At 48.2% G+C, this 14333-nt stretch overlaps 1 protein-coding gene across 2 annotated transcripts in view; it reads right to left on the reverse strand.

The window, feature by feature from the left end:
• Positions 1 to 14333, reverse strand: part of LOC115478870 (glypican-5-like) — a 1084132-nt gene that overhangs the window by 278744 nt on the left and 791055 nt on the right. The gene's annotated exons all lie outside the window — the stretch shown is intronic.

The raw sequence follows: 14333 nt of genomic DNA on the forward strand, positions 1-14333 counted from the left end.
GGGCGCACAAAATGCTTACCTCCTTATTCTATAACCTCAGGGGGTCTTTTATTAAGGCACATTAGTGTTTTTAGCATGCGTAGCATGTAAAAGCAAGGGGGAATTCATATGGGGAGAGGTATGTATGGGGCATAGGCATGTCACGATTTTACATACATAGATTAGAGAATATGTCATTTATATGAGAACCCCTGGATTCTATATATCGTGCTGAGATTTCTGCGTGGAAATCGAAAGGTATTCTATAACAATGTGCATAACCTAATTGGTTAAGAAGCCAATCAGCGCTGATAATTGCCAATTAACACGCAATTATTGACACTAATTGGCATTAATTAGAATTTACACACAGAACTGTCTATGCGTATTCTGTAATGTGTTGCATGTAAATTCTAAGTCACGTGGAGGGGCATAATCGAACGGGGATGACCATCTCTAAAGGCGCCCATCTCTGAGGATGTCCCTGTGAATGGGCGTGGCATTCCATATTATCAAAACAAGATGGGCATCCATCTTTCATTTTGATAATACAGTTGGGGACACCCAAATCTCAACATTTAGGTCTACCTTAGAGATGGTCGACCTAATGTTGAGATGGTCGACCTTAGAGATGGGTGACCTCAGTTTTCGACGATAATGGAAACTGAGGACGCCCATCTCAAAAACGACCAAATCCATGGCATTTGGTTGTGGGAGGAGGAGCCAGCATTCGTAGTGCACTTGTCCCCCTCACATGCCAGGACACCAACTGAGCACCCTAGGGGGCACTGCAGCGGACTTCACAAATTGCTCCCAGGTGCATAGCTCCCTTACCTTCGCTGCTGAGCCCCCCAAAACCCACTCCCCACAACTGTACACCACTACCATAGCCCTTAGGGATGAAGGGAGGCACTTACATTTGGGTACAGTGAGTTTCGGGCGGATTTTGGAGGGCTCACATTTACCACCACAAGTGTAATAGGTGGTGGGGGGGGGATGGGCCTGGGTCCGCCTGCCTGAAGTGCACTGCACCCACTAAAAACTGCTCCAGAGACCTGCATACTGCTGTGATGGAGCTGGGTATGACGTTTCAGGCTGGCACAGAGGCTGGCAAAAAATGTTTTAAAAATATTTTTTGGATGGGAGGGGGTTGGTGACCACTGAGGGAGTAAGGGGAGGTCATCCCCGATTCCCTCTGGTGCTCATCTGGTCAGTTCGGGCACCTTTTCGAGGCTTGGTCGTGAAAAAAAAGGGACCAAGTAAAGTCGGCTAAATGCTCATCAGGGCACCCTTCTTTTTTCCATTATCAGCCGAGGACGCCCATCTCTTAACGATGCCCCCGTCCCGCCTTCAGTACACTGCCGACACGCCCCCGTGAAGTTTGGTTGTCCCCGCGACGGAAAGCAGTTGAGGATGCCCAAAATCGGCTTTCGATTATGCCAATTTGGGTGACCCTGAGAGAAGGATGCCCATCTCCCGATTTGTGTCGAAAGACAGGCGCCCTTCTCTTTCAATTATGCCCCTGATAGTTGACAAGGAGCTATGACCATAGGTGGGTAATGGGCATTTCTACAATCTATGTGCATTGCTACAGAATACAGCTGGTCTGTGCCTAATTTATGCATCAGCATTTACACCAGGTTTAACTTGGCGTAACTGCCTACAACTAAATAATTTAGGCTAATTCTATAAAGTATGCCTAAATTAAGACGTACTTTATAGAATGTGCATAGGCAAATTTCATTTCAGCGCCAAATTGTTAGGTATGATATATAGAATCTAGTCTTAAGCTGTTACATTTAGGCATATGAATTTATGCCAGCTGTTGACATGCTGTTAAGTCGGTGCGTCTAAATGTTTGGTATTCTGTAATGGAATCTGGGCACTCAGATGCCATAATAGAATTCCTGCTCAGTGTGCTGCATTCTGGCACCTACATTTTGGCACACATTATAGATATGCTCCTTTATTGTGTGGGGCTCACCAAACCTAGGTACCTAGGTTCCTTTGTAGAATGGGCTCCTATCGCACTCCCTCTTGGAGACCTAATTGGAGGTGCCCAGTTATAGAATTGTCTCCTATTTGTGTATTTTAGTTATGCAAGAGGCAAAGATTGCATACACAGTCGTTATTCTCCTCTATTATTTATACATATCTCTTTTCCAGCATATTTCCAGAGAATTCATATAATTAAATAGGAAGTCACTTATCTATTTTTTTAAATTTGATATACAGTGGGGGAAATAAGTATTTGATCCCTTGCTGATTTTGTAAGTTTGCCCACTGACAAAGACATGAGCAGCCCATAATTGAAGGGTAGGTTATTGGTAACAGTGAGAGATAGCACATCACAAATTAAATCCGGAAAATCACATTGTGGAAAGTATATGAATTTATTTGCATTCTGCAGAGGGAAATAAGTATTTGATCCCTCTGGCAAACAAGACCTAATACTTGGTGGCAAAACCCTTGTTGGCAAGCACAGCGGTCAGACGTCTTCTGTAGTTGATGATGAGGTTTGCACACATGTCAGGAGGAATTTTGGTCCACTCCTCTTTGCAGATCATCTCTAAATCATTAAGAGTTCTGGGCTGTCGCTTGGCAACTCGCAGCTTCAGCTCCCTCCATAAGTTTTCAATGGGATTAAGGTCTGGTGACTGGCTAGGCCACTCCATGACCCTAATGTGCTTCTTCCTGAGCCACTCCTTTGTTGCCTTGGCTGTATGTTTTGGGTCATTGTCGTGCTGGAAGACCCAGCCACGACCCATTTTTAAGGCCCTGGCGGAGGGAAGGAGGTTGTCACTCAGAATTGTACGGTACATGGCCCCATCCATTCTCCCATTGATGCGGTGAAGTAGTCCTGTGCCCTTAGCAGAGAAAACACCCCCAAAACATAACATTTCCACCTCCATGCTTGACAGTGGGGACGGTGTTCTTTGGGTCATAGGCAGCATTTCTCTTCCTCCAAACACGGCGAGTTGAGTTCATGCCAAAGAGCTCAATTTTTGTCTCATCTGACCACAGCACCTTCTCCCAATCACTCTCGGCATCATCCAGGTGTTCACTGGCAAACTTCAGACGGGCCGTCACATGTGCCTTCCGGAGCAGGGGGACCTTGCGGGCACTGCAGGATTGCAATCCGTTATGTCGTAATGTGTTACCAATGGTTTTCGTGGTGACAGTGGTCCCAGCTGCCTTGAGATCATTGACAAGTTCCCCCCTTGTAGTTGTAGGCTGATTTCTAACCTTCCTCATGATCAAGGATACCCCACGAGGTGAGATTTTGCGTGGAGCCCCAGATCTTTGTCGATTGACAGTCATTTTGTACTTCTTCCATTTTCTTACTATGGCACCAACAGTTGTCTCCTTCTCGCCCAGCGTCTTACTGATGGTTTTGTAGCCCATTCCAGCCTTGTGCAGGTGTATGATCTTGTCCCTGACATCCTTAGACAGCTCCTTGCTCTTGGCCATTTTGTAGAGGTTAGAGTCTGACTGATTCACTGAGTCTGTGGACAGGTGTCTTTCATACAGGTGACCATTGCCGACAGCTGTCTGTCATGCAGGTAACGAGTTGATTTGGAGCATCTACCTGGTCTGTAGGGGCCAGATCTCTTACTGGTTGGTGGGGGATCAAATACTTATTTCCCTCTGCAGAATGCAAATAAATTCATATACTTTCCACAATGTGATTTTCCGGATTTAATTTGTGATGTGCTATCTCTCACTGTTACCAATAACCTACCCTTCAATTATGGGCTGCTCATGTCTTTGTCAGTGGGCAAGCTTACAAAATCAGCAAGGGATCAAATACTTATTTCCCCCACTGTACTTCTTTGCCATCATATAGTTAACTGTTGGAATGAACTTCTGCATCCTGAACTGATTTGTCAGAAATATTGAATACAATGATGCACACTTCAAAACTCTGTAGGCTTAAATTGAAATGTTACTGGCATGTGTTCTCTAGCTTTGTCAATTTAGGTACTGTCTAATGACAAATTGGCATCTAGACTGGTTGATTTACTGTCTTCCAGCGCATAAATCATACTGTCTAGGTTCCTAGAGATTTATTAGTTTGTAATTCTTAAACCTACAGGAACAGGATGGTATGTGTTTCTTAATTTTGGCTGCCAGATATATGAGCAGATGCTGCCTCAAACTGACCAAGTTTCCTAGACATAAACAAAATTGGCATGGGAGAAGTCATTTCACCCTGTACAAATCTGATAACACAGACTTCACAATTAAAATTCCTGAACGCACACCTCACCTTTCCTTCCACATTCTTCCTCTTCATAATTCCCTTTACCTCTTTCCCTATCCCTCCCTCCTTGCATCTCTCCTCTACAACACTCTCTTTATCCTTCCTTCCTTCTTTCTTTCTCCTTCTGGTCCCTCCCCACCCCTTCATACCCTCTCACCTCTCATCTTCTTCCATCCATATCCTCCCTCTACCCTTGATTTTTCCATCTTTTCTCTCCACCCATTATCTCTTTCCTTCTCACTCCTCACAACTCACCTCCTATTTCTCCCAAGTTTCATCTTCCACCTCACCAGCACACAAACACACTCTCTTTCGCCTTCCCCTTTTTCATCCTAGCACTCTCACCCTCCAACCCCTCTGGCACACTCTCTCCCCATCTCTCTCTTTCTCCCCCCCCCCCCCCAGCACTTTTCCTCAGGGGCATCAGAACATCTTTTTACTTGGGAGGGCCAAACAAACCAAGCTCTGTCCCTGCCTCCCCCCTCTCTAGTGTTGATACTTTGTGGATTAAAAAAAATTGCTAGGGTCATGGTCCCTGTAAACTACAGCATTCCATTGCCTATGCGCTCCCTCTCATCCCCTTCCCCAACACACTGAAACTTAGTTGTTGGAAATGGTACCTGAAATCAGACTGGCTCTTAGTAAGGGAAAGCAAATGATTTTTGCTACAATTCGATATATTAGCCGCCTTTGATGTGGTGAATTATGATCAACTGTTGAATAGGATTAGTGAGATAGGAGTAAGTGGTACTGTTTTGAAATGGTTTAGTGAGTTCTTATAGAGGAGAATATATAGTATAAGAAAGGATTCTAAGATATCCTTGCAGTGGATTGCAGATTCTTTATTCAACATTTATCTAACTACGATGGGAACAGTGCTGTCCACCTTGGGAGTATGGGTCTACTCATATGCTGAAGATATCTTCCTTCTATGTGAAGCTCGAGAAAAGTGTGAAGATACTATGACTTTCTTGAGGTAGACTGTCATTAAACTAATAACTGGGTTAAAGCTAATTTTCTGAAAATGAATAGACTACAGACTAAGGTTGTTTGGTTTGGAGATTATGAGAAGCTGACAGCTAAGTGTTTGGAATTGGGTACAGGTAAGAAACTAATCAGGACCACTCAAAAGTGTTGGGAGTCTTATTTGATTCAGGCTTAACTTTTGAATTGCATGTGAAGGCTTTATCAAAAAAATGTTTTTCCGATTACGGCAGCTGAAAACAAATTCAATCTAAATTACACCTGGTGGAACAGTGGCACAGGCAACCCTGATTCCATACTTAGATTATTGTAACTCACTATTTGAGGGTCTTACTAAAAAACTCACTGTGCTGACTGCTAGCCTCCTGGGGCTATTGCCTCATGTAAGTGCATGCTTCGAATAGTGGGTCAGTGTCTCTGCAAGATAATCTTCAATATTTGTTAGGTCTGGTTGGAAGGGTTGTTGCTGGATTTAATGCCCACAAATGGAGAGAGTCCTCACAATATTCAGCACTATTTAACTGGCCAGGAAGGGAAAATTAGGTTCTTACCTTGGTAATTTTCTTTCCTTTAGTCATAGCAGATGAAGCAATTACGTATGGGTTATGTCCATCAACCAGCAGGGGAGATAGAGAGCACTCAAACTTTCACAGTGCCCTCTTGGCCAGCTAGCTCCACTGCCTCTTCAGTATTTGAAGCTTCCAAAGCAGTATGGCAAACCGCAATGGGAATCACAAGAGCTTTCCTCACAGCGAACGATGGCCCATCACAAGGGCATGAGCTCATAAAGGAGGGAATGCACATCCTCCTGGAGGGAATAAACTCATCCTCCTTATTGTATAAGTGGAGGGGAACACACGCGCCTCCTGGAGGGAATCACACATCCTCCCAACACACTGGAGGGAATGAACTCATCCTCCTATTTATAGAACTGGAGGGGAACACACGCGCCTCCTGGAGGGAATGAACACATCCTCCTAAATTTAAACTGAACATGAATCCTGAAGATTGTTTTCCAACTTTCTCCCAAGAAAGGAACTTCAGGAAATTAGAACAGAACCTGAAAAACAGATTCACAGCATACAGACAATTATACAGGGAGGGCTCATGGCTTCATCTGCTATGACTAAAGGAAAGAAAATTACCAAGGTAAGAACCTAATTTTCCCTTCCTTGTCATCAAGCAGATGAAGCCATTACGTATGGGATGTAACAAAGCAATCCCTAGATAGGGTGGGAACAAGCCACGCCATGCGCTAGCACTTGTGCACCAAAACGTGCATCCCTCCTGGCAGCCACATCCAGCCTGTAATGTCGGGCAAAGGAGAGCTTAGAAGCCCATGTTGCTGCACTGCGTATCTCTTGAAGAGAGAGTGCTCCAGTTTCAGCCCAAGAGGAAGAAATCGCTCTAGTAGAATGTGCCTTAAAGGCTACAGGCGGAACCCTGCCGGCCAGCAGATAAGCTGAAAAGATAGTTTCCTTTGAGCCAGCGGGCAATAGTGGCTTTAGACTCTGGAGACCCTCTGCGAGAACCGGATAGCAAAACAAACAGATGATCAGAAGTCCTGAAAGAGTTAGTAACTCGCAGATACTGCAGCAGAGTCCTGCGCACATCCAAAAGGTGCAGCTGCCCAAAAGATTCTGGAAACTCTTCCTCTGAAAAAGAGGGCAAGAAAATAGGCTGGTTTAGGTGAAAGGCTGAAACCACCTTAGGCATAAAGGAAGGCACGGTCCGAACCGTGACTCCGGACTCTGAAAATTGCAGAAATGGGTCTCTACAGGACAGCGCCTGGAGCTCTGACACCCGTCTCGCCGAGGTAATGGCCACCAGAAAAATGGCCTTCAGTGTCAAATCTTTCTCCGATGCTCGCCGAAGCGGCTCAAAAGGAGATGCCTGCAGGGATTTCAAACTAGCCCCAGGTTCCAAGCTGGACAGGGTGCTCGCACTGGAGGTCGGAGCCGAAGCACCCCTCTAAGAAACCGTGCCACATCTGGGTGAGCAGCCAAAGACACGCCTTCCACCTTACCACAAAGGGAGGCCAACGCTGCCACCTGCACCCGCAGGGAATTATAGGCCAAGCCTTTTTGTACACCTTCCTGCAAAAAGTCCAGAATCGGCGAGACAGGAGCCCGCACTGGAGCAATGGCTCTGGAAGCACACCAAGACTCAAACAGGCACCAAATCCTGGCATAAGCCACGGAAGTGGACCGCTTGCGGGATTGCAGGAGAGTGGAAATAACTTTATTGGAATAACCTTTATCCCTCAATTGCGCCCTCTCAGTAGCCATGCCGTAAGACCAAAGCGGCCGGCGTCCTCCATGGCTACCGGTCCCTGAGTCAACAGGTTCGGTACCAGAGGTAACGGCAGAGGAGCCTCCAGGAGCATCTGTCGGAGGTCTGCATACCAAGGTCTCCTTGGCCAATCCGGGGCGATGAGGACCACTTCTCCTGGGTGCAGCCGAATCCGCAAGAGCAGGCGCCCTATCAAGGGCCATGGGGGAAACACATAAAGTAGACCCGGAGGCCAGGGTTGAGCCAAGGCATCCAACCCCGCCGAGCGAGGATCTCTCCGTCTGCTGAAGAGGCACGGGACTTTGGTATTGGCACTTGTCGCCATTAGATCCATCACGGGCTTGCCCCATTTGGCACAGATCTGCAGGAATACTTCGTCTGCCAGATTCCATTCTGCTGGATCGATCTGATGCCTGCTCAGATAATCGGCCTGCACATTGCTCTGACCTGCAATATGAGCTGCCGACAGACACTGAAGATGCAGCTCGGCCCAGTGGCAAATCAGTTCGGCCTGCGCGGCTAGTGCTCTGCACCTTGTTCCGCCTTGTCGATTTATATAGGCCACCGTTGTCGTGTTGTCCGACATCACTCTGACAGCCAATCCTTCCAGGGTCACTTGAAAGGCCAGAAGCGCCTGAAACACCGCTTTCAACTCTAGGCGGTTGATGGACCACTCCGACTCCTCGGGTGTCCATAGACCCTGGGCATGCTTCCCCTTGCAGTGTGCGCCCCAGCCCTTCAGGCTGGCATCTGTTACCACCAGGCACCAAACGGGGAGCGTCAGCGGCATTCCTCGCCGCAGCATGCTGTCCGAGAGCCACCACTCCATGAGACGGGCCGCAGGGAGCCAAGTAAGTCTGCATTGGTAATCCTGAGAAATAGGAGACCATCTCCGGAGTAGGGAATACTGTAGAGGTCTCAGGTGCGCTCTCGCCCAGGGTACCACTTCCATCGTGGCTGTCATCGATCCCAGCAGCTGGACAATGTCCCAAGCTTGCGGGCGGGGCATCCTCAGGAGCACACGGACCTGATTCTGAAGCTTGCACCGCCTTAGCTCGGGTAGGAACACATAGCCCGAGACTGTGTCGAACCTGGCCCCCAAAAACTCTAGAGATTGTGAAGGGGACAGGTGACTTTTGGCCATATTGACGACCCAGCCTAGAGATTGCAGTACTGAGACCACTCTGGCTGTAGCTTGTAAGCTCTCTGTTGCAGAGTCTGCTCTGATGAGCCAGTCGTCTAGGTACGGGTGAACCCTGATACCTTCTCGCCTGAGAAAAGCAGCTACTACCACCATTACCTTCGAAAAGGTTCGGGAAGCTGTGGCGAGGCCAAAAGGCAAGGCCCTGAACTGGAAATGTTTTCCCAACACCGCAAACCTCAGAAACTTCTGGTGCGGGGGCCAAATCGGTATGTGCAAGTAAGCTTCTTTCAGGTCTAGAGACGTGAGAAACTCTCCTGGCTGAACCGCCGCAATGATGGAGCGCAGGGATTCCATGTGGAAATGCCGCACTCTCAGGGACTTGTTAATTTCTTTTAAGTCCAGAATAGGGCGAAAGGACCCACCTTTTCGCGGCACCACAAAGTAGATGGAGTATCGGCCGCAGCCTTGCTCGGCGGGAGGCACCGGGGTCACAGCCCCTAATTGAATCAGACCTTGTACAGTCTCCTCCACCGCCGCCCGTTTGACGGCAGAACCGCATCGGGACTCCACAAACACGTCTCTTACTGGGGCGTTGAATTCTATTCTGTATCCATCTCTGATCAGGTCCAGAACCCACTGATCTGAGGAAATCTTGGCCCACTCCTCGACAAAGAGGGAAAGCCGTCCTCCGATGACAGGCATCGAGGAGAGGGCCGGCGCACCATCATTGAGAGGGTCACCCCTGAACTCCTGGTCTTGAGCCACCGGCTGCGGAACGCTTGTCCGAGCGAAAGGAGTTCCTCTGCTGACCACGGGCACGTGAAGTGAACCCAGCAGAACGCCCCGGGCGGTACCTTCTAGCTTCACGGAAGCGAGGTCTGTACGAGGAGTGGATCGCCTGGCCCTTAGAGGAAGGCCTCTGCCTATTTTCGGGCAAGCGCTGGGGTTTTGGATCACCCAGGCCTTTCACAATTTTCTCCAACTCCTCACCAAATAGGAGAAGTCCTTGAAAAGGCAACTTCACCAACCTTTGCTTAGAGGCCATGTCCGCTGCCCAGTGTCGTAGCCACAGACGACGGCGAGCCGCCACTGCTACTGAAATTTGTTTAGCCGAAGCTCTGACAAGGTCATAAAGGGCATCAGCCAGAAAGTACAAGGCCACCTCCATCCGCGGAGCCACATCTAAGAAGGGCTCCGCTCCATCTCCGGGCTGAGCCACTGCCTGTTGCAGCCAAGCTAGGCAGGCTCTCACAGCATAACAGCTGCATGCAGACGCCCGAACAGTGAGACCTGCAATTTCAAAGGACCGTTTCAATGCTGTTTCCAGCCTACGGTCTTGAACATCCTTCAGGGCAACACCTCCTTCAACAGGGAGGGTAGTTCTCTTTGTCACCGCAGTGACTAGGGCATCCACTGTAGGCATTTGAAAACGAGCCATATGTCCCTCAAGCAGAGGGTATAACTGCCCCATAGCCCTGGAAACTCTCAAAGGTCCCTCGGGGTCAGCCCACTGAGCCGAAACAAGCTCTAGGATGGAGTCATGCAAAGGGAAGGCCCGAGCAGCTTTCTTGGTACTAGCCATCCTGGGATTACCCGAGGAGGCCATGCCACTGTCAGGATCTTCAATCGAGAGGGCCTGCAGGGTATCTGAAATAAGCGCTGGCAGCTCATCACGGTGGAAAATCCTCACCGCAGAGGGATCATCCAGATCCTGTGGTAAATCCGCACCTGACTCTGGTTCCTCAGACCAAGAACGTCTGTCAGAGTTCTCCGAATCCTCACACCCCGACCACGGGGGGGGGAAAAAGGGTGCACCACAATCTGAAGGGGAATTAACCCTTCTGCGCTTATCTTTAGGCCAAGCATCCGGGAAAAAAGCCTCACTGGGCAGTCCCAGGCCAGAATCCATCGGGGGGGGGGGGGGGGGGCAATCAGAGGAGCCTCAGGCGACCCTTGAGGAAGGGCTCTTTTCATCATGTATGCTTTATGCAGCAAAAGCACAAAATCCGGGGAGAAAATCTCACCCTGGGCACCCAAGTCCTGTCCGGTGCTAGCCACTCCTGAAATAACCTCATCTCGAGGTGCCCCACCCGGCTCAGGTCTCTCCGTGTCCACGGAGGCCGCGCCATGCGGTGTAAGCACAATGGCGCCCGCTGCCAGCTCAGAGCGGGAAGAAACATCGCTCGCCATGCTCGGGCCGGCTCCTACGCCAGTACAGCACGATTTACAGAGCCCTGCTGCTGATTTGCGCTTGCCACAAGTGGAACAGCGCTTTACATTGTCCGCAGCCATCGCCGAAAAAACGGCGGTAAAATCCAAAATGGCGGTTTCGCGCCAAAATCGCCCCGATCGTGGGCCCACCCCGGAGGAGTTGGAAAACACTCTTACCTCAAAGGATCTAGTGTACAACTACGATCCTGCTGAAAATCAGGTCAAAAACCTCTGTTCCAGCGTCTCTGCGTTTAAAAACGCGACACAACTTTTTTTTTTTTTTTTTTTTTTAAGCTGTGAGGAAAGCAGAGGTATTGAAGACTCTGGAGGCTCAGATGAGTGGGAAAGGCAGGGAAAGGGCGAACCTATATGCCTGCATCCACTGTTGGTGGGTAAGGACAGGGAAAGCAAGGCAATATGTCCACATCCACAGAGGTATGGGTAAGGCAGGGAAAGGGCTAACCTATGTGCCTTTAAACTGAAGCTGCTATAGCCTCCAACACCCCGATTAACAACTGGCAAGCCAGGAACCACCTCCCGGCAGATTTTTCTGGAGCTCGAACAAGCTGCAGCCACCCTGCTAAGGGAGATAGAGAATACTGAAGAGGCAGTGGAGCTAGCTGGCCAAGAGGGCACTGTGAAAGTTTGAGTGCTCTCTATCTCCCCTGCTGGTTGATGGACATAACCCATACGTAATGGCTTCATCTGCTTGATGACAAGGAATGGCTCCTGGCTTGTTAACTAGTGTTTAGCCGGCTAACAACTAATATTCAGTGGAAGATAGCCAGTTATCTCCGTTGAATATTTGTGGTTAGTGCATAGCAGCTAACCAGCTATATTGGGTGATGTGGAGAGGTGTAATCGAACGGGGCGCCCAAGTTTTCATGAGGGCGTCCTCGCAGGACGGCCCCACAAAGGGGCGGGGAAACCTGTATTATTGAAACAAGATGGGCGTCCATTTTTCATTTCGATAATACGGTCGGGGACGCCCAAATCTCAACATTTAGGTCGACCTTAGAGATGGTCGTCCCCGGTATTCGGTCATAATGGAAACTGAAGACGCCCATCTCAAAAATGACCAAATCCTAGCTGTTTGGTCATGGAAGGAGCCAGAATTCATAGTGCACTGGTCCCCCTCACATGCCAGGACACCAGCTGGGCACCCTAGGGGGCACTGCAGTGGACTTTGCAAATTGCTCCCAGGTGCATAGGTCCTTTACCTTGGGTGCTGAGCCCCAAACTCCCCCCCCCCAATCCCACTCCTCACAACTGTACACCACTACCATAGCCCTAAGGGGTGAAGGGGGGCACCTACATGTGGGTACAGTGGGTTTCAGGTGGGTTTGGGAGGGCTCACATTTACCACCACAAGTGTAACAGGTAGGGGGGATGGGCCTGGGTCCGCCTGGCTGAAGTGCGCTGCACCCACTAAAACTACTCCAGGGACCTGCATACTGCTGTGATGGAGCTGGGTATGACATTTCAGGCTGGCACAGAGGCTGGCAAAAAAAAAAATAAGTTTTTTTTTAGGGTGGGAGGGGGTTGGTGACCACTGGGGGAGTATGGGGAGGTCATCCCCAATTCCCTCCGGTGGTCATCTGGTCAGTTCGGGCACCTTTGATCGCAAGAAAAAATGGACCAAGTAAAGTCGGCCAAGTGCTCGTCAGGGACGCCCTTCTTTTTTCCATTATTGACCGAGGATGCCCATCTCCTAATCACACCCCAGTCCCGCCTTCGCTATGGTGCCGACATGCCCCCGTGAACTTTGGTTGTCCTCATGACGGGAAGCAGTTGAGGATGCCCAAAATCGGCTTTCCATTATGCTGATTTGGGGAACCCTGCGAGAAGGACGCCCATCTACCGATTTGTGTCAGAAGATGGGCGCCCTTCTCTTTCGAAAATAAGCCTGATAGCCAGTTAGTGCTGATATTCAGCACTGGTTAAGCAGTTAAATAGGACCACATAAATAGCAGTCCTATCTTTAACCGCTAGGAACTTAACTGGTTAGCGCTGAACATCGGCTTAACAGGTTAAGTTCTGGTGGCCAAAAATGAAACCAGATATTCAATGCCTGTCATCGTAAATGGCCCAACATTGATTATCTGGGGTCAGCGCCAACCACAGCACCTATGCAGGCTGCCTCCTGCTAACTGAATATTGCCCCCAATGTGTCCATTATCCAAGTGGTCACCCAAATGTGTGGCTATGAACATTGGACAGTATGGTTTGATATGAGAGCTAAAGTGGAATTCGGTCACGCCAAACTTAAAGTCCTGGAAACCAAGCATTCATACTTCACCAAAATGGAGACATACTTGATGGAAGATGAGGGGCCATGAAAAAGGCAACATATCTTTATAGAAGAAAAGTAACCAAAAGCAAGAGGAAAAGGAAACCAATATGGTTCTCCAAAGAGATGGGTGCGGATTATAACAAATCAAGATAGCCAGTTATCTCCGCTGAATATTTTCGGTTAGTGCATAGCAGCTAACCAGCTATATTGCGTGATATAGCTGGTTAGTGCTGATATTTAGCACTGGGTTAAGCGGTTAAATAGGACTACATAAATAGCAGTCCTATCTTTAACCGCTAGGAACTTAACCCGTTAGCGCTGAATATTGGCTTAACTGATTACGTTCTGGCAGTCAAAAATGAATCTGAATATTCAATGTCAGTCACAGTGAGTGGCCCACCATTAAATTTCTGGGGTCACCGCCAATCACAGAACTTATACGGGCTGACTGAATATCGCTCCCAGTGTGTCCAATATCCAAGTGGTCACCCAAATGGGTGGCTATAATCACTGGATAGTATGGTTTGATATGACAGCCAAAGTGGAATCTGGTCACACCAACCTCAAAGTCCTGGAAACAAAGCATGCAGACTTCAGCAAAATGGAGACATACTTAATGGAGGATCTGGCAAGGTGAGAGGCAATAAAGGACTGTGGGATCAACTAAAAGGGGCCATAAAGAGCAAATTAATTTAGCTAAGAGAATTTTTATAATTGGGAAATAGAAAAATTGCCCAATTCTATGAACATGCTGTTCATAAGTTTGGATGACATGATTAACGCAAATACTTTTCTCATGATTCCAGTTTCTCTATAACCTAGTACAGAACAACTAGCACTATTCTTTCAGAGTAAAGACAATAAAATTAGACAATCATTTCCTCCTATAAATTTAGAAAATACTCCTATACTATCAGAGAATAATTGTATGTATGTATGTATGATGTTCCTGGGGTTAGAGTCTGGAATAGTTTTGAGATAATCTCTTTGCAGGCAATTAAGGCATTGCTATGCAGCTCATTAAGAAATCTTCCTTCTTAGATATTTGTCCATCTTACCTGTTAGCCACAGTTCCTATGAGTATTCTTTATTGGCTTACTGAGGGCCTTATTATAAAGGCACACTAGCACTTTTAGCACACTAAAAATTAGCGTATGCTAAACATT

This window comes from Microcaecilia unicolor, chromosome 10, assembly GCF_901765095.1.
Source record: "Microcaecilia unicolor chromosome 10, aMicUni1.1, whole genome shotgun sequence".
NCBI lineage: Eukaryota > Metazoa > Chordata > Amphibia > Gymnophiona > Siphonopidae > Microcaecilia > Microcaecilia unicolor.